Raw genomic sequence first — 21,724 nt, forward strand, 5'->3', positions numbered from 1 at the left:
TGGCTGTGTGGGTCCTCCCACGTGTTCCCTCTACACCCTCCACGGCCCCTGCAGCCAGCCCACACCACAGGGGACCACCCTGCACCCCTGCCCATGTCCCGCAGGCAGCCCATCCACCATGGCCATGCCCCCCAGCCAAGCCACATGTCACCTTGCACTACTGATCAACAACGCATGTCTCCCAGCACCCTAACCCCCCAGCACTGTGGGGCACCTGCCAGCAGGCCCCCACACATGTCCAACTCATGTCCCCCTGCACCCCCACCCCCCAGCACTGTGGGGCACCCTCCACCAGGCCCACACTCATGTCTCCCAGCACCCCCACCCCCCAGCATCCAGGGGCACCCTCCACCAGGCCCCCACTCATGTCTCCCTGCACCACCACCCCCCTCCAGTCAGGGGCACCCTCCACCGGGCCCCCACTCATGTCTCCCTGCACCCCCACAAGTCAGGGGCACCCTCCACCAGGCCCCCACTCATGTCTCCCAGCACCCCCACCCCCCTGCATCCAGGGGCACCCTCCACCAGGCCCCCACTCATGTCTCCCAGCACCCCCACCCCCCTGCATCCAGGGGCACCCTCCACCAAGCCCCCACTCATGTCTCCTAGCACCCCCACCCCCCAGCACTGCGGTGCACCCTCCACCAGGCCCCCACTCATGTCCCCCTGCACCCCCACCCCCCTGCATCCAGGGGCACCCTCCACCAGGCCCCCACTCATGTCTCCCTGCACCCCCACCCCCCAGCACTGTGGCGCACCCTCCACCAGGCCCACACTCATGTCTCCCAGCACCCCCACGCCCCAGCACTGTGGGGCACCCTCCACCAGGCCCCCACTCATGTCTCCCAGCACCCCCACCCCCCTGCATCCAGGGGCACCCTCCAGCAGGCCCCCACTCATGTCTCCCAGCACCCCCACCCCCCTGCATCCAGGGGCACCGTCCACCAGGCCCCCAGTCATGTCTCCCAGCACCCCCACCCCCCTGCATCCAGGGGCACCCTCCACCAGGCCCCCACTCATGCCCCCCTGCGCCCCCACCCCCCAGCATCCAGGGGCACCCTCCACCAGGCCCCCACTCATGTCTCCCTGCACCCTCACCCCCCTGCATCCAGGGGCACCCTCCACCAGGCCCCCACTCATGTCTCCCAGCACCCCCAACCCCCTGCATCCAGGGGCACTCTCCACCAGGGCCCCACTCATGTCGCCCTGCACCCCCACCCCCCAGCACTGTGGGGCACCCTCCACCAGGCCCCCACTCATGCCCCCCTGCACCCAAACCCCCCTGCATCCAGGGGCACCCTCCACCAGGCCCCCACTCATGTCCCCCTGCACCCCCACCCCCCAGCATCCAGGGGCACCCTCCACCAGGCCCCCATTCATGTCCCCCTGCACCCCCACCCCCCAGCATCCAGGGGCACCCTCCACCAGGCCCCCACTCATGTCTCACTGCACCGCCACCCCCCACAAGTCAGGGGCACCCTCCACCAGGCCCCCACTCACGTCTCCCAGCACCCCCAATCCCCTGCATCCAGGGGCACCCCACACCAAGCCCCCACTCATGTCTCCCAGCACCCCCATCCCCCTGCATCCAGGGGCCCACTCCACCAGGCCCCCACTCATGTCTCCCTGCACCCCCACCCCCCAGCACTATGGGGCACCCTCCACCAGGCCCCCACTCATGTCCCCCTGCACCCCCACCCCCCTGCATCCAGGGGCACCCTCCACCAGGCCCCCACTCATGTCTCCCTGTACCCCCACCCCCCGCACTGTGGGGCACCCTCCACCAGGCCCCCACTCATGTCTCCCAGCACCCCCACCCCCCTGCATCCAGGGGCACCGTCCACCAGGCCCCCACTCATGTCTCCCAGCACCCCCACCCCCTTGCATCCAGGGTCACCCTCCACCAGGCCCCCACTCATGCCCCCCTGCGCCCCCACCCCCCAGAATCCAGGGGCACCCTCCACCAGGCCCCCACTCATGTCTCCCTGCACCCTAACCCCCCTGCATCCAGGGGTACCCTCCACCAGGCCCCCACTCATGTCTCCCAGCACCCCCACCCCCCTGCATCCAGGGGCACCCTCCACCAGGGCCCCACTCATGTCTCCCTGCACCCCCACCCCCCAGCACTGTGGGGCACCCTCCACCAGGCCCCCACTCATATCCCCCTGCACCCCCACCCCCTGCATCCAGGGGCGCCCTCCACCAGGCCCCCACTCATGTCCCCCTGCACCCCCACCCCCTGCATCCAGGGGCACCCTCCACCAGGCCCCCACTCATGTCCCCCTGCACCCCCACGCCCCAGCATCCAGGGGCACCCTCCACCAGGCCCCCACTCATGTCCCCCTGCACCCCCACCCCCCAGCATCCAGGGACACCCTCCACCAGGCCCCCACTCATGTCTCCCAGCACCCCCACCCCCCAGCACTGTGGGGCACCCTCCACCAGGCCCCCACTCATGTCTCCCAGCACCCCCACCCCCTTGCATCCAGGGGCACCCTCCACCAGGCCGCCACTCATGTCTCCCAGCACCCCCACCCCCCTGCATCCAGGGGCACCCTCCACCAGGCCGCCACTCATGTCTCCCAGCACCCCCACCCCCCTGCATCCAGGGGCACCCTCCACCAGGCCCCCACTCATGTCTCCCAGAACCCCCACCCCCCTGCATCCAGGGGCACCCTCCACCAGGCCGCCACTCATGTCTCCCAGCACCCCGACCCCCCAGCACTGTGGGGCACCCTCCACCATGCTCCCACTTATGTCCCCCTGCACACCCACCCCCCTGCATCCAGGGGCACCCTCCACCAGGCCCCCACTCTTGTCTCCCAGCACCCCCACCTCCCTACATCCAGGGGCACCCTCCACCAAGCCCCCACTCAGGTCCAACTCATGTCTCCCTGCACCCACACCCCCCAGCATCCAGGGGCACCCTCCACCAGGCCCCACTCATGTCTCCCAGGACCCCCACCCCCTGCATCCAGGGGCACCCTCCACCAGGCCCCCACTCATGTCTCCCAGCGCCCACACCCCCCTGCATCCAGGGGCACCCTCAACCAGGCCCCCACTCATGTCTCCCAGCACCCCCACCCCCCTGTATCCAGGAGCACCCTCCACCAGGCCCCCACTCATGTCTCCCTGCACCCCCACCCCCCACCAGTCAGGGCCACCCTCCACCAGGCCCCCACTCATGGCCAACTCATGTCTCCATGCACGCCCACCCCCCAGCACTGTGGTGCACCCTCCTCCAGGTCCCCACTCATGTCCAACTCATGTCTCCCTGCACCCCTACCCCCCAGCATCCAGGGGCACCCTCTACCAGTCCCCCACTCATACCTCCCAGCACCCCATCCCCCTGCACCCTCCACCAGGCCCCCACTCATGTCTCCCTGCACCCCACCCCCCAGCACTGTGGGGCACCCTCCACCAGGCCCACACTCATGTCTCCCAGCACCCCCACCCCCCAGCATCCAGGGCCACCCTCCACAAGGCCCCCACTCATGTCTCCCAGCACCCCCACCCCCCTGCATCCAGGGCCCCCCTCCACCAGGCCCCCACTCATGTCTCCCTGCACCCCCACCCCCCAGCACTATGGGGCACCCTCCACCAGGCCCCCACTCATGTCCCCCTGCACCCCCACCCTCCTGCATCCAGGGGCACCCTCCACCAGGCCCCCACTCATGTCTCCCTGTACCCCCACCCCCCAGCACTGTGGGGCACCCTCCACCAGGCCCACACTCATGTCTCCCAGCACCCACACCCCCCAGCACTGTGGGGCACCCTCCACCAGGCCCCCACTCATGTCTCCCAGCACCCCCACCCCCCTGCATCCAGGGGCACCCTCCACCAGGCCCCCACTCATGTCTCCCAGCACCCCCAACCCCTGCATCCAGGGGCACTGTCCACCAGGCCCCCACTCATGTCTCCCAGCACCCCCACCCCCTTGCATCCAGGGGCACCCTCCACAGGCCCCCACTCATGCCACCCTGGACCCCCACCCCCCAGCATCCAGGGGCACCCTCCACCAGGCCCCCACTCATGTCTCCCTGCACCCCAACCCCCCTGCATCCAGGGGTACCCTCCACCAGGCCCCCACTCATGTCTCCCAGCACCCCCACCCTCCTGCATCCAGGGGCACCCTCCACCAGGGCCCCACTCATGTCTCCCTGCACCCCGACCCCCCAGCACTGTGGAGCACCCTCCACCAGGCCCCCACTCATGTCCCCCTGCACTCCCACCCCCCTGCATCCAGGGGCACCCTCCACCAGGCCCCCACTCATGTCCCCTGCACCCCCACGCCCCAGCATCCAGGGCACCCTCCACCAGGCCCCCACTCATGTCCCCCTGCACCCCCACCCCCCAGCATCCAGGGGCACCCTCCACCAGGCCCCCACTCATGTCTCCCAGCACCCCCACCCCCCAGCACTGTGGGGCACCCTCCACCAGGCCCCCACTCATGTCTCCCAGCACCCCCACCCCCCTGCATCCAGGGGCACCCTCCACCAGGCCGCCACTCATGTCTCCCAGCACCCCCACCCCCCTGCATCCAGGGGCACCCTCCACCAGGCCCCCACTCATGTCTCCCAGCACCCCCACCCCCCAGCACTGTGGGGCACCCTCCACCAGGCCCCCACTCATGTCTCCCAGCACCCCCACCCCCCTGCATCCAGGGGCACCCTCCACCAGGCCCCCACTCATGTCTCCCAGCACCCCCACCCCCCAGCACTGTGGGGCACCCTCCACCATGCCCCCACTCATGTCCCCCTGCACCCCCACCCCTCTGCATCCAGGGGCACCCTCCACCAGGCCCCCACTCATGTCTCCCAGCACCCCCAACCCCTGCATCCAGGGGCACTGTCCACCAGGCCCCCACTCATGTCTCCCAGCACCCCCACCCCCTTGCATCCAGGGGCACCCTCCACAGGCCCCCACTCATGCCCCCCTGGACCCCCACCCCCCAGCATCCAGGGGCACCTTCCACCAGGCCCCCACTCATGTCTCCCTGCACCCCAACCCCCCTGCATCCAGGGGTACCCTCCACCAGGCCCCCACTCATGTCTCCCAGCACCCCCACCCCCCTGCATCCAGGGGCACCCTCCACCAGGGCCCCACTCATGTCTCCCTGCACCCCGACCCCCCAGCACTGTGGGGCACCCTCCAACAGGCCCCCACTCATGTCCCCCTGCACTCCCACCCCCCTGCATCCAGGGGCACCCTCCACCAGGCCCCCACTCATGTCCCCTGCACCCCCACGCCCCAGCATCCAGGGCACCCTCCACCAGGCCCCCACTCATGTCCCCCTGCACCCCCACCCCCCAGCATCCAGGGGCACCCTCCACCAGGCCCCCACTCATGTCTCCCAGCACCCCCACCCCCCAGCACTGTGGGGCACCCTCCACCAGGCCCCCACTCATGTCTCCCAGCACCCCCACGCCCCTGCATCCAGGGGCACCCTCCACCAGGCCGCCACTCATGTCTCCCAGCACCCCCACCCCCCTGCATCCAGGGGCACCCTCCACCAGGCCCCCACTCATGTCTCCCAGCACCCCCACCCCCCAGCACTGTGGGGCACCCTCCACCAGGCCCCCACTCATGTCTCCCAGCACCCCCACCCCCCTGCATCCAGGGGCACCCTCCACCAGGCCCCCACTCATGTCTCCCAGCACCCCCACCCCCCAGCACTGTGGGCCACCCTCCACCATGCCCCCACTCATGTCTCCCAGCACCCCCACCTCCCTGCATCCAGGGTCACCCTCCACCAGGCCCCCACTCATGTCCAACTCATGTCTCCCTGCACCCAAACCCCCCAGCATCCAGGGGCACCCTCCACCAGGCCCCCACTCATGTCTCCCAGCACCCCCACCTCCCTGCATCCAGGGTCACCCTCCACCAGGCCCCCACTCATGTCCAACTCATGTCTCCCTGCACCCAAACCCCCCAGCATCCAGGGGCACCCTCCACCAGGCCCCCACTCATGTCTCCCAGCACCCCCACCACCTGCATCCAGGGGCACCCTCCACCAGGCCCCCACTCATGTCTCCCAGCGCCCACACCCCCCTGCATCCAGGGGCACCCTCCACCAGGCCCCCACTCATGTCTCCCAGCACCCCCACCCCCCTGCATCCAGGAACACCCTCCACCAGGTCCCCACTCATGTCTCCCTGCACCCCCACCCCCCACCAGTCAGGGCCACCCTCCACCAGGCCCCCACTCATGGCCAACTCACATCTCCCTGCACGCCCACCTCCCAGCACTGTGGTGCACCCTCCACTAGGTCCCCACTCATGTCCCCCTGCACACCCACCCCCCTGCATTCAGGGGCACCCTCCACCAGGCCCCCACTCATGTCTCCCAGCACCCCACCTCCCTGCATCCAGGGTCACCCTCCACCAGGCCCCCACTCATGTCCAACTCATGTCTCCCTGCACCCCTACCCCCCAGCATCCAGGGGCACCCTCCACCAGTCCCCCACTCATGTCTCCCACACCCCACCCCCCTGCATCCAGGGGCACCCTCCACCCGGCCCCCACTCATGTCTCCCTGCACCCCCACCCCCCAGCACTGTGGGGCACCCTCCACCAGGCCCACACTCATGTCTCCCAGCACCCCCACCCCCCAGCATCCAGGGGCACCCTCCACCAGGCCCCCACTCCTGTCTCCCAGCACCCCCACCCCCCTGCATCCAGGGGCACCCTCCACCAGGCCCCCACTCATGTCTCCCAGCACCCCCAACCCCCAGCACTGTGGGGCACCCTCCACCAGGCCCCAACTCATGTCCCCCTGCACCCCCACCCCCCTGCATCCAGGGGCACCCTCCACCAGGCCCCCACACATGTCTCCCAGCACCTCCACCCCCCTGCATCCAGGCGCACCCTCCACCAGGCCCCCACTCATGTCCCCCTGCACCCCCACCCCCCAGCACTGTGGTGCACCCTCCAGCAGGCCCCCACTCATGTCCAACTCATGTCTTCCTGCACCCCCACCCCCCAGCATCCAGGGGCACCCTCCACCAGGCCCCCACTTATGTCTCCCAGCACCCCCACCCCCCTGCATCCAGGGGCACCCTCCACCAGACCCCCACTCATGTCTTCCAGCACCCGCACCCCTTGCATCCAGGGGCACCCTCCACCAGGCTCCCACACATGTCTTCCAGCACCCCCACCCCCCCTGCATCCAGGCACACCCTCCACCAGGTCCCCACTCATGTCCCCCTGCACCCCCACCCCCCAGCACTGTGGTGCACCCTCCACCAGGCCCCCACTCATGTCCAACTCATGTCTACCTGCACCCCCACCCCCAGCATCCAGGGCACCCTCCACCAGGCCCCCACTCATGTCCCCCTGCACCCCCACCCCCCAGCACTGTGGTGCACCCTCCAGCAGGCCCCCACTCATGTCCAACTCATGTCTCCCTGCACCCCCACCCCCCAGCATCCAGGGGCACCCTCCACCAGGCCCCCACTCATGTCTCCCAGCACCCCCACCCCCCTGCATCCAGGGGCACCCTCCACCAGGCCCCCACTCATGTCTTCCAGCACCCCCACCCCCTGTATCCAGGGGCACCCTCCACCAGGCCCCCACACATGTCTTCCAGCACCCCCACCCCCCTGCATCCAGGCGCACCCTCCACCAGGCCCCCACTCATGTCCCCCTGCACCCCCACCCCCCAGCACTGTGGTGCACCCTCCACCAGGCCCCCACTCATGTCCAACTCATCTCTCCCTGCACCCCCACCCCCCAGCATCCAGGGGCACCCTCCACCAGGCCCCCACTCATGTCTCCCTGTACCCCCACCCCCCAGCACTGTGGGGCACCCTCCACCAGGCCCTCACTCATGTCTCCCAGCACCCCCACCCCCCAGCACTGTGGGGCACCCTCCACCAGGCCCCCACTCATGTCTCCCAGCACCCCCACCCCCCTGCATCCAGGGGCACCCTCCACCAGACCCCCACTCATGTCTCCCAGCACCCCCACCCCCCTGCATCCAGGGGCACCGTCCACCAGGCCCCCACTCATGTCTCCCAGCACCCCCACCCCCTTGCATCCAGGGGTACCCTCCAACAGGCCCCCACTCATGCCCCCCTGCGCCCCCACCCCCCAGCATCCAGGGGCACCCTCCACCAGGCCCCCACTCATGTCTCCCTGCACCCCCACCCCCCTGCATCCAGGGGTACCCTCCACCAGGCCCCCACTCATGTCTCCCAGCACCCCCACCCCCCTGCATCCAGGGGCACCCTCCACCAGGGCCCCACTCATGTCTCCCTGCACCCCCACCCCCCAGCACTGTGGGGCACCCTCCACCAGGCCCCCACTCATGTCCCCCTGCACCCCCACCCCCCTGCATCCAGGGGCACCCTCCACCAGGCCCCCACTCATGTCCCCCTGCACCCCCACGCCCCAGCATCCAGGGGCACCCTCCACCAGGACCCCACTCATGTCCCCCTGCACCCCCACCCCCTGCATCCAGGGGCACCCTCCACCAGGCCCCCACTCATGTCCCCCTGCACCCCCACGCCCCAGCATCCAGGGGCACCCTCCACCAGGCCCCCAGTCATGTCCCCCTGCACCCCCACCCCCCAGCATCCAGGGGCACCCTCCACCAGGCCCCCACTCATGTCTCCCAGCACCCCCACCCCCCAGCACTGTGGGGCACCCTCCACCAGGCCCCCACTCATGTCTCCCAGCACCCCCACCCCCCTGCATCCAGGGGCACCCTCCACCAGGCCGCCACTCATGTCTCCCAGCACCCCCACCCCCCTGCATCCAGGGGCACCCTCCACCAGGCCCCCACTCATGTCTCCCAGCACCCCTACCCCCCTGCATCCAGGGGCACCCTCCACCAGGCCCCCACTAATGTCTCCCAGCACCCCCACCCCCTGCATCCGGGGGCACCCTCCACCAGGCCCCCACTCATGTCTCCCAGCACCCCCACCCCCCAGCACTGTGGGGCACCCTCCACCATGCCCCCACTTATGTCCCCCTGCACACCCACCCCCCTGCATCCAGGGGCACCCTCCACCAGGCCCCCACTCTTGTCTCCCAGCACCCCCACCTCCCTGCATCCAGGGGCACCCTCCACCAAGCCCCCACTCAGGTCCAACTCATGTCTCCCTGCACCCACACCCCCCAGCATCCAGGGGCACCCTCCACCAGGCCCCAGTCATGTCTCCCAGCACCCCCACCCCCTGCATCCAGGGGCACCCTCCACCAGGCCCCCACTCATGTCTCCCAGCGCCCACACCCCCCTGCATCCAGGGGCACCCTCAACCAGGCCCCCACTCATGTCTCCCAGCACCCCCACCCCCCTGTATCCAGGAGCACCCTCCACCAGGCCCCCACTCATGTCTCCCTGCACCCCCACCCCCCACCAGTCAGGGCCACCCTCCACCAGGCCCCCACTCATGGCCAACTCATGTCTCCCTGCACGCCCACCCCCCAGCACTGTGGTGCACCCTCCTCCAGGTCCCCACTCATGTCCAACTCATGTCTCCCTGCACCCCTACCCCCCAGCATCCAGGGGCCCCCTCTACCAGTCCCCCACTCATGCCTCCCAGCACCCCATCCCCCTGCACCCTCCACCAGGCCCCCACTCATGTCTCCCTGCACCCCACCCCCCAGCACTGTGGGGTACCCTCCACCAGGCCCACACTCATGTCTCCCAGCACCCCCACCCCCCAGCATCCAGGGCCACCCTCCACCAGGCCCCCACTCATGTCTCCCAGCACCCCCACCCCCCTGCATCCAGGGGCACCCTCCACCAGGCCCCCACTCATGTCTCCCAGCACCCCCATCCCCCTGCATCCAGGGCCCTCCTCCACCAGGCCCCAACTCATGTCTACCTGCACCCCCCACCCCCCAGCATCCAGGGGCACCCTCCACCAGGCCCCCACTCATGTCCCCCTGCACCCCCCACCCCCCAGCACTGTGGTGCACCCTCCAGCAGGCCCCCACTCACGTCCAACTCATGTCTCCCTGCACCCCCACCCCCCAGCATCCAGGGGCACCCTCCACCATGCCCCCACTCATGTCTCCCAGCACCCCCACCCCCCTGCATCCAGGGGCACCCTCCACCAGACCCCCACTCATGTCTCCCAGCACCCCCACCCCCCTGCATCCAGGGGCACCGTCCACCAGGCCCCCACTCATGTCTCCCAGCACCCCCACCCCCTTGCATCCAGGGGTACCCTCCACCAGGCCCCCACTCATGCCCCCCTGTGCCCCCACCCCCCAGCATCCAGGGGCACCCTCCACCAGGCCCCCACTCATGTCTCCCTGCACCCCCACCCCCCTGCATCCAGGGGTACCCTCCACCAGGCCCCCACTCATGTCTCCCAGCACCCCCACCCCCCTGCATCCAGGGGCACCCTCCACCAGGGCCCCACTCATGTCTCCCTGCACCCCCACCCCCCAGCACTGTGGGGCACCCTCCACCAGGCCCCCACTCATGTCCCCCTGCACCCCCACCCCCCTGCATCCAGGGGCACCCTCCACCAGGCCCCCACTCATGTCCCCCTGCACCCCCACGCCCCAGCATCCAGGGGCACCCTCCACCAGGACCCCACTCATGTCCCCCTGCACCCCCACCCCCTGCATCCAGGGGCACCCTCCACCAGGCCCCCACTCATGTCCCCCTGCACCCCCACGCCCCAGCATCCAGGGGCACCCTCCACCAGGCCCCCAGTCATGTCCCCATGCACCCCCACCCCCCAGCATCCAGGGGCGCCCTCCACCAGGCCCCCACTCATGTCTCCCAGCACCCCCACCCCCCAGCACTGTGGGGCACCCTCCACCAGGCCCCCACTCATGTCTCCCAGCACCCCCACCCCCCTGCATCCAGGGGCACCCTCCACCAGGCCGCCACTCATGTCTCCCAGCACCCCCACCCCCCTGCATCCAGGGGCACCCTCCACCAGGCCCCCACTCATGTCTCCCAGCACCCCTACCCCCCTGCATCCAGGGGCACCCTCCACCAGGCCCCCACTCATGTCTCCCAGCACCCCCACCCCCTGCATCCGGGGGCACCCTCCACCAGGCCCCCACTCATGTCTCCCAGCACCCCCACCCCCCAGCACTGTGGGGCACCCTCCACCATGCCCCCACTTATGTCCCCCTGCACACCCACCCCCCTGCATCCAGGGGCACCCTCCACCAGGCCCCCACTCTTGTCTCCCAGCACCCCCACCTCCCTGCATCCAGGGGCACCCTCCACCAAGCCCCCCACTCAGGTCCAACTCATGTCTCCCTGCACCCACACCCCCAGCATCCAGGGGCACCCTCCACCAGGCCCCACTCATGTCTCCCAGCACCCCCACCCCCTGCATCCAGGGGCACCCTCAACCAGGCCCCCACTCATGTCTCCCAGCGCCCACACCCCCCTGCATCCAGGGGCACCCTCAACCAGGCCCCCACTCATGTCTCCCAGCACCCCCACCCCCCTGTATCCAGGAGCACCCTCCACCAGGCCCCCACTCATGTCTCCCTGCACCCCCACCCCCACCAGTCAGGGCCACCCTCCACCAGGCCCCCACTCATGGCCAACTCATGTCTCCCTGCACGCCCACCCCCCAGCACTGTGGTGCACCCTCCTCCAGGTCCCCACTCATGTCCAACTCATGTCTCCCTGCACCCCTACCCCCCAGCATCCAGGGGCCCCCTCTACCAGTCCCCCACTCATGCCTCCCAGCACCCCATCCCCCTGCACCCTCCACCAGGCCCCCACTCATGTCTCCCTGCACCCCACCCCCCAGCACTGTGGGGCACCCTCCACCAGGCCCACACTCATGTCTCCCAGCACCCCCACCCCCCAGCATCCAGGGCCACCCTCCACCTGGCCCCCACTCATGTCTCCCAGCACCCCCACCCCCCTGCATCCAGGGCCCCCCTCCACAGGCCCCCACTCATGTCTCCCTGCACCCCCACCCCCCAGCACTATGGGGCACCCTCCACCAGGCCCCCACTCATGTCCCCCTGCAGCCCCACCCTCCTGCGTCCAGGGGCACCCTCCACCAGGCCCCCACTCATGTCTCCCTGTACCCCCACCCCCCAGCACTGTGGGGCACCCTCCACCAGGCCCACATTCATGTCTCCCAGCACCCCCACCCCCCAGCACTGTGGGGCACCCTCCACCAGGCCCCCACTCATGTCTCCCAGCACCCCCACCCCCTGCATCCAGGGGCACTGTCCACCAGGCCCCCACTCATGTCTCCCAGCACGCCCACCCCTTGCATCCAGGGGCACCCTCCACAGGCCCCCACTCATGCCCCCCTGCACCCCCACCCCCCAGCATCCAGGGGCAACCTCCACCAGGCCCCCACTCATGTCTCCCTGCACCCCAACCCCCCTGCATCCAGGGGTACCCTCCACCAGGCCCCCACTCATGTCTCCCAGCACCCCCACCCCCCTGCATCCAGGGGCACCCTCCACCAGGGCCCCACTCATGTCTCCCTGCACCCTGACCCCCCAGCACTGTGGGGCACCCTCCACCAGGCCCCCACTCATGTCCCCCTGCACCCCCACCCCCCTGCATCCAGGGGCACCCTCCACCAGGCCCCCACTCATGTCTCCCAGCACCCCCACCCCCCAGCACTGTGGGGCACCCTCCACCATGCCCCCACTTATGTCCCCCTGCACACCCACCCCCCTGCATCCAGGGGCACCCTCCACCAGGCCCCCACTCTTGTCTCCCAGCACCCCCACCTCCCTGCATCCAGGGGCACCCTCCACCAAGCCCCCACTCAGGTCCAACTCATGTCTCCCTGCACCCACACCCCCCAGCATCCAGGGGCACCCTCCACCAGGCCCCACTCATGTCTCCCAGCACCCCCACCCCCTGCATCCAGGGGCACCCTCCACCAGGCCCCCACTCATGTCTCCCAGCGCCCACACCCCCCTGCATCCAGGGGCACCCTCAACCAGGCCCCCACTCATGTCTCCCAGCACCCCCACCCCCCTGTATCCAGGAGCACCCTCCACCAGGCCCCCACTCATGTCTCCCTGCACCCCCACCCCCACCAGTCAGGGCCACCCTCCACCAGGCCCCCACTCATGGCCAACTCATGTCTCCCTGCACGCCCACCCCCCAGCACTGTGGTGCACCCTCCTCCAGGTCCCCACTCATGTCCAACTCATGTCTCCCTGCACCCCTACCCCCCAGCATCCAGGGGCCCCCTCTACCAGTCCCCCACTCATGCCTCCCAGCACCCCATCCCCCTGCACCCTCCACCAGGCCCCCACTCATGTCTCCCTGCACCCCACCCCCCAGCACTGTGGGGCACCCTCCACCAGGCCCACACTCATGTCTCCCAGCACCCCCACCCCCCAGCATCCAGGGCCACCCTCCACCTGGCCCCCACTCATGTCTCCCAGCACCCCCACCCCCCTGCATCCAGGGCCCCCCTCCACCAGGCCCCCACTCATGTCTCCCTGCACCCCCACCCCCCAGCACTATGGGGCACCCTCCACCAGGCCCCCACTCATGTCCCCCTGCAGCCCCACCCTCCTGCGTCCAGGGGCACCCTCCACCAGGCCCCCACTCATGTCTCCCTGTACCCCCACCCCCCAGCACTGTGGGGCACCCTCCACCAGGCCCACATTCATGTCTCCCAGCACCCCCACCCCCCAGCACTGTGGGGCACCCTCCACCAGGCCCCCACTCATGTCTCCCAGCACCCCCACCCCCTGCATCCAGGGGCACTGTCCACCAGGCCCCCACTCATGTCTCCCAGCACGCCCACCCCTTGCATCCAGGGGCACCCTCCACAGGCCCCCACTCATGCCCCCCTGCACCCCCACCCCCCAGCATCCAGGGGCAACCTCCACCAGGCCCCCACTCATGTCTCCCTGCACCCCAACCCCCCTGCATCCAGGGGTACCCTCCACCAGGCCCCCACTCATGTCTCCCAGCACCCCCACCCCCCTGCATCCAGGGGCACCCTCCACCAGGGCCCCACTCATGTCTCCCTGCACCCTGACCCCCCAGCACTGTGGGGCACCCTCCACCAGGCCCCCACTCATGTCCCCCTGCACCCCCACCCCCCTGCATCCAGGGGCACCCTCCACCAGGCCCCCACTCATGTCCCCTGCACCCCCACGCCCCAGCATCCAGGGCACCCTCCACCAGGCCCCCACTCATGTCCCCCTGCACCCCCACCCCCCAGCATCCAGGGGCACCCTCCACCAGGCCCCCACTCATGTCTCCCAGCACCCCCACCCCCTTGCATCCAGGGCCACCCTCCACAGGCCCCCACTCATGCCCCCCTGCACCCCCACCCCCCAGCATCCAGGGGCACCCTCCACCAGGCCCCCACTCATGTCTCCCTTCACCCCAACCCCCCTGCATCCAGGGGTACCCTCCACCAGGCCCCCACTCATGTCTCCCAGCACCCCCACCCCCCTGCATCCAGGGGCACCCTCCACCAGGGCCCCACTCATGTCTCCCTGCACCCCGACCCCCCAGCACTGTGGGGCACCCTCCACCAGGCCCCCACTCATGTCCCCCTGCACCCCCACCCCCCTGCATCCAGGGGCACCCTCCACCAGGCCCCCACTCATGTCCCCTGCACCCCCACGCCCCAGCATCCAGGGCACCCTCCACCAGGCCCCCACTCATGTCCCCCTGCACCCCCACCCCCCAGCATCCAGGGGCACCCTCCACCAGGCCCCCACTCATGTCTCCCAGCACCCCCACCCCCCAGCACTGTGGGGCACCCTCCACCAGGCCCCCACTCATGTGTCCCAGCACCCCCACCCCCCTGCATCCAGGGGCACCCTCCACCAGGCCGCCACTCATGTCTCCCAGCACCCCCACCCCCATGCATCCAGGGGCACCCTCCACCAGGCCCCCACTCATGTCTCCCAGCACCCCCACCCCCCAGCACTGTGGGGCACCCTCCACCAGGCCCCCACTCATGTCTCCCAGCACCCCCACCCCCCTGCATCCAGGGGCACCCTCCACCAGGCCCCCACTCATGTCTCCCAGCACCCCCACCCCCCAGCACTGTCGGGCACCCTCCACCATGCCCCCACTCATGTCCCCCTGCACACCCACCCCCCTGCATCCAGGGGCACCCTCCACCAGGCCCCCACTCATGTCTCCCAGCACCCCCACCTCCCTGCATCCAGGGTCATCCCTCCACCAGGCCCCCACTCATGTCCAACTCATGTCTCCCTGCACCCAAACCCCCCAGCATCCAGGGGCACCCTCCACCAGGCCCCCACTCATGTCTCCCAGCACCCCCACCACCTGCATCCAGGGGCACCCTCCACCAGGCCCCCACTCATGTCTCCCAGCGCCCACACCCCCCTGCATCCAGGGGCACCCTCCACCAGGCCCCCACTCATGTCTCCCAGCACCCCCACCCCCTGCATCCAGGAACACCCTCCACCAGGCCCCCACTCATGTCTCCCTGCACCCCCACCCCCCACCAGTCAGGGCCACCCTCGCCAGGCCCCCACTCATGGCCAACTCACGTCTCCCTGCACGCCCACCTCCCAGCACTGTGGTGGACCCTCCACCAGGTCCCCACTCATGTCCCCCTGCACACCCACCCCCTGCATCCAGGGGCACCCTCCACCAGGCCCCCACTCATGTCTCCCAGCACCCCACCTCCCTGCATCCAGGGTCACCCTCCACCAGGCCCCCACTCATGTCCAACTCATGTCTCCCTGCACCCCTACCCCCCAGCATCCAGGGGCCCCCTCCACCAGTCCCCCACTCATGTCTCCCAGCACCCCACCCCCCTGCATCCAGGGCACCCTCCACCCGGCCCCCACTCATGTCTCCCTGCACCCCCACCCCCCAGCACTGTGGGGCACCCTCCACCAGGCCCACACTCATGTCTCCCAGCACCCCCACCCCCAGCATCCAGGGGCACCCTCCACCAGGCCCCCACTCATGTCTCCCAGCACCCCCAACCCCCAGCACTGTGGGGCACCCTCAACCAGGCCCCAACTCATGTCCCCCTGCACCCCCACCCCCTACATCCAGGGGCACCCTCCACCAGGCCCCCACACATGTCTCCCAGCACCTCCACCCCCCTGCATCCAGGCGCACCCTCCACCAGGCCCTCCACTCATGTCCCCCTGCACCCCCACCCCCCAGCACTGTGGTGCACCCTCCAGCAGGCCCCCACTCATGTCCAACTCATGTCTTCCTGCACCCCCACCCCCCAGCATCCAGGGGCACCCTCCACCAGGCCCCCACTTATGTCTCCCAGCACCCCCATCCCCCTGCATCCAGGGCACCCTCCACCAGACCCCCACTCATGTCTTCCAGCACCCCCACCCCATGCATCCAGGGGCACCCTCCACCAGGCCCCCACACATGTCTTCCAGCACCCCCACCCCCCTGCATCCAGGCACACCCTCCACCAGGTCCCCATTCATGTCCCCCTGCACCCCCACCCCCCAGCACTGTGGTGCACCCTCCACCAGGCCCCCACTCATGTCCAACTCATGTCTCCCTGCACCCCCACCCCCCAGCATCCAGGGGCACCCTCCACCAGGCCCCCACTCATGTCCCCCTGCACCCCCACCCCCCAGCACTGTGGTGCACCCTCCAGCAGGCCCCCACTCATGTCCAACTCATGTCTCCCTGCACCCCCACCCCCCAGCATCCAGGGGCACCCTCCACCAGGCCCCCACTCATGTCTCCCAGCACCCCCACCCCCCTGCATCCAGGGGCACCCTCCACCAGGCCCCCACTCATGTCTTCCAGCACCCCCACCCCCTGTATCCAGGGGCACCCTCCACCAGGCCCCCACACATGTCTTCCAGCACCCCCACCCCCCTGCATCCAGGCGCACCCTCCACCGGGCCCCCACTCATGTCCCCCTGCACCCCCACCCCCCAGCACTGTGGTGCACCCTCCACCAGGCCCCCACTCATGTCCAACTTATCTCTCCCTGCACCCCCACCCCCAGCATCCAGGGGCACCCTCCACCAGGCCCCCACTCATGTCTCCCTGTACCCCCACCCCCCAGCACTGTGAGGCACCCTCCACCAGGCCCACACTCATGTCTCCCAGCACCCCCACCCCCCAGCACTGTGGGGCACCCTCCACCAGGCCCCACTCATGTCTCCCTGCACCCCCACCCCCCTGCATCCAGGGGCACCCTCCACCAGACCCCCACTCATGTCTCCCAGCACCCCCACCCCCCTGCATCCAGGGGCACCGTCCACCAGGCCCCCACTCATGTCTCCCCAGCACCCCCACCCCCTTGCATCCAGGGGCACCCTCCACCAGGCCCCACTCATGCCCCCTGCGCCCCCACCCCCCAGCATCCAGGGGCACCCTCCACCAGGCCCCCACTCATGGCCAACTCATGTCTCCCTGCACTCCTACCCCCAGCATGCAGGGGCACCCTCCACCAGTCCCCACTCATGCCTCCCAGCAACCCACCCACCTGCATCCAGGGGCACCCTCCACCAGGCCCCCACTCATGTCTCCCTGCACCCCCACCCCCCAGCACTGTGGGGCACCCTCCACCAGGCCCCCACACATGTCCCCCTGCACCCCCACCCCCCTGCATCCAGGGGCACCCTCCACCAGGCCCCCACTCATGTCCCCCTGCACCCCCACGCCCCAGCATCCAGGGGCACCCTCCACCAGGCCCCCACTCATGTCCCCCTGCACCCCCACCCCCCAGCATCCAGGGGCACCCTCCACCAGGCCCCCACTCATGTCTCCCAGCACCCCCACCCCCCAGCACTGTGGGGCACCCTCCACCAGGCCCCCACTCATGTCTCCCAGCACCCCCACCCCCTGCATCCAGTGGCACCCTCCACCAGGCCGCCACTCATGTCTCCCAGCACCCCCACCCCCCTGCATCCAGGGGCACCCTCCACCAGGCCCCCACTCATGTCTCCCAGCACCCCTACCCCCCTGCATCCAGTGGCACCCTCCACCAGGCCCCCACTCATGTCTCCCAGCACCCCCACCCCCCTGCCTCCAGGGGCACCCTCCACCAGGCCCCCACTCATGTCTCCCAGCACCCCCACCCCCCAGCACTGTGGGGCACCCTCCACCATGCCCCCACTCATGTCCCCCTGCACACCCACCCCCCTACATCCAGGGGCACCCTCCACCAGGCCCCCCACTCATGTCTCCCAGCACCCCCACCTCCCTGCATCCAGGGGCACCCTCCACCAGGCCCCCACTCAGGTCCAACTCATGTCTCCCTGCACCCACACCCCCCAGCATCCAGGGGCACCCTCCACCAGTCCCCCACTCATGTCTCCCAGCACCCCCACCCCCTGTATCCAGGAGCACCCTCCACCAGGCCCCCACTCATGTCTCCCTGCACCCCCACCCCCACCAGTCAGGGCCACCCTCCACCAGGCCCCCACTCATGGCCAACTCATGTCTCCCTGCACTCCTACCCCCCAGCATCCAGGGGCACCCTCCACCAGTCCCCCACTCATGCCTCCCAGCACCCCACCCACCTGCATCCAGGGGCACCCTCCACCAGGCCCCCACTCATGTCTCCCTGCACCCCCACCCCCCAGCACTGTGGGGCACCCTCCACCAGGCCCACACTCATGTCTCCCAGCACCCCCACCCCCCTGCATCCAGGGGCACCCTCCACCAGGCCCCCACTCATGTCTCCCAGCACCCCCATCCCCCTGCATCCAGGGGCCCCCTCCACCAGGCCCCCACTCATGTCTCCCTGCACCCCCACCCCCCAGCACTATGGGGCACCCTTCACCAGGCCCCCACTCATGTCCCCCTGCACCCCCACCCCCTTGCATCCAGGGCCACCCTCCACCAGGCCCCCACTCATGTCTCCCTGCGCCCCCACCCCCCTGCATCCAGGGGCACCCTCCACCAGGCCCCCACTCATGTCTCCCAGCACCCCCATCCCCCTGCATCCAGGGGCCCCCTCCACCAGGCCCCCACTCATGTCTCCCTGCACCCCCACCCCCCAGCACTATGGGGCACCCTTCACCAGGCCCCCACTCATGTCCCCCTGCACCCCCACCCCCTTGCATCCAGGGGCACCCTCCACCAGGCCCCCACTCATGTCTCCCTGTACCCCCACCCCCCAGCACTGTGGGGCACCCTCCACCAGGCCCACCCTCATGTCTCCCAGCACCCCCACCCCCCAGCACTGTGGGGCACCCTCCACCAGGCCCCCACTCATGTCTCCCAGCACCGCCACCCCCCTGCATCCAGGGGCACCCTCCACCAGGCCCCCACTCATGTATCCGAGCACCCCCACCCCCCTGCATCCAGGGGCACTGTCCACCAGGCCCCCACTCATGTCTCCCAGCACCCCCACCCCCTTGCATCCAGGTTCACCCTCCACCAGGCCCCCACTCATGCCCCCCTGCACCCCCACCCCTCAGCATCCAGGGGCACCCTCCACCAGGCCCCCACTCATGTCTCCCTGCACCCCCAACCCCCTGCATCCAGGGGTACCCCTCCACCAGGCCCCCACTCATGTCTCCCAGCACCCCCACCCCCCTGCATCCAGGGGCACCCTCCACCAGGGCCCCACTCATGTCTCCCTGCACCCCCACCCCCCAGCACTGTGGGGCACCCTCCACCAGGCCCCCACTCATGTCCCCCTGCACTCCCACCCCCTGCATCCAGGGGCACCCTCCACCAGGCCCCCACTCATGTCCCCTACACCCCCACGCCCCAGCATCCAGGGGCACCCTCCACCAGGCCCCCACTCATGTCCCCTGCACCCCCACCCCCCAGCATCCAGGGGCACCCTCCACCAGGCCCCCACTCATGTCTCCCAGCACCCCCACCCCCCAGCACTGTGGGGCACCCTCCACCAGGCCCCCACTCATGTCTCCCAGCACCCCCACCCCCCTGCATCCAGGGGCACCCTCCACCAGGCCGCCACTCATGTCTCCCAGCACCCCCACCCCCCTGCATCCAGGGGCACCCTCCACTAGGCCCCCACTCATGTCTCCCAGCACCCTTACCCCCCTGCATCCAGGGGCACCCTCCACCAGGCCCCCACTCATGTCTCCCAGCACCCCCACCCCCCTGCATCCAGGGGCACCCTCCACCAGGCCCCCACTCATGTCTCCCAGCACCCCCACCCCCCAGCACTGTGGGGCACCCTCCACCATGCCCCCACTCATGTCTCCCTGCACACCCACCCCCCTGCATCCAGGGGCACCCTCCACCAGGCCCCCACTCATGTCTCCCAGCGCCCACACCCCCCTGCATCCAGGGGCACCCTCAACCAGGCCCCCACTCATGTCTCCCAGCACCGCCACCCCCCTGCATCCAGGGGCACCCTCCACCAGGCCCCACTCATGTCTCCCAGCACCCCCACCCCCCTGCATCCAGGGGCACTGTCCACCAGGCCCCCACTCATGTCTCCCAGCACCCCCACCCCCTTGCATCCAGGGGCACCCTCCACCAGGCCCCCACACATGTCTTCCAGCACCCCCACCCCCCTGCATCAGGCGCACCCTCCACCAGGCCCCCACTCATGTCCCCCTGCACCCCCACCCCCCAGCACTGTGGTGCACCCTCCACCAGGCCCCCACTCATGTCCAACTCATGTCTCCCTGCACCCCCACCCCCAGCATCCATGGGCACCCTCCACCAGGCCACCACTCATGTCTCCCAGCACCCCACCCCCCTGCATCCAGGGGCACCCTCCACCAGGCCCCCACGCATGTCGCCCAGCACCTCCATCCCCCTGCATCCAGGGGCACCCTCCACCAGGCCCCCACTCATGTCTCCCAGCACCCCCACCCCCCCAGCATCCAGGGGCAACCTCCACCAGGCCCCCACTCATGTTTCCCAGCACCCCCACCCCCCTGCATCCAGGGGCACCCTCCACCAGGCCCCCACTCATGTCTCCAGCACCCCCACCCCCCAGCACTGTGGGGCACCCTCCACCAGGCCCCAACTCATGTCCCCCTGCACCCCCACCCCCTGCATCCAGGGGCACCCTCCACCAGGCCCCCACACATGTCTCCCAGCACCTCCACCCCCCTGCATCCAGGGGCACCCTCCACCAGGCCCCCACTCATGTCTCCCAGCACCCCCACCCCCCAGCACTGTGGGGCACCCTCCACCAGGCCCCACTCATGTCCGCCTGCACCCCCACCCCCTGCATCCAGGGGCACCCTCCACCAGGCCCCACTCATGTCGCCCAGCACCCCCACCCCCCTGCATCCAGGGGCACCCTCCACCAGGCCCCCCACTCATGTCCCCCTGCACCCCCACCCCCCATCACTGTGGTGCACCCTCACCCAGGCCCCCACTCATGTCCAACTCATGTCTCCTGCACCCCCACCCCCCAGCATCCAGGGGCACCCTCAAACAGGCCCCCACACACGTCTCCCAGCACCCCCACCCTGCATCCAGGGGCACCCTCCACCAGGCCCCCACTCATGTCTTCCACCACCCCCACCCCCTGCATCCAGGGGCACCCTCACCAGGCCCCCACTCATGTCTCCCTGCACCCCCCACCCCCCACCAGTCAGGGGCCACCCTCCACCAGGCCCACACTCATGTCCACCTCATGTCTCCCTGCACCCCCACGCCCCAGCACTGTGGTGCACCCTCCACCAGGCCCCCACTCATGTCCAACTCATGTCTCCCTGCACCCCCACCCCCCAGCATCCAGGGGCACCCTCCACCATGCCCCCACTCATGTCTCCCAGCACCTCCACCCCCCTGCATCCAGGGGCACCCTCCACCAGGCCCCCACTCATGTCCCCCTGCACCCCCACCCCCAGCACTGTGGTGCACCCTC

Source organism: Ambystoma mexicanum, chromosome 6p (genome assembly GCF_040938575.1).
Source record: "Ambystoma mexicanum isolate Mex_15411 chromosome 6p, UKY_AmexF1_1, whole genome shotgun sequence".
In the NCBI taxonomy this organism is placed as follows: domain Eukaryota; kingdom Metazoa; phylum Chordata; class Amphibia; order Caudata; family Ambystomatidae; genus Ambystoma; species Ambystoma mexicanum.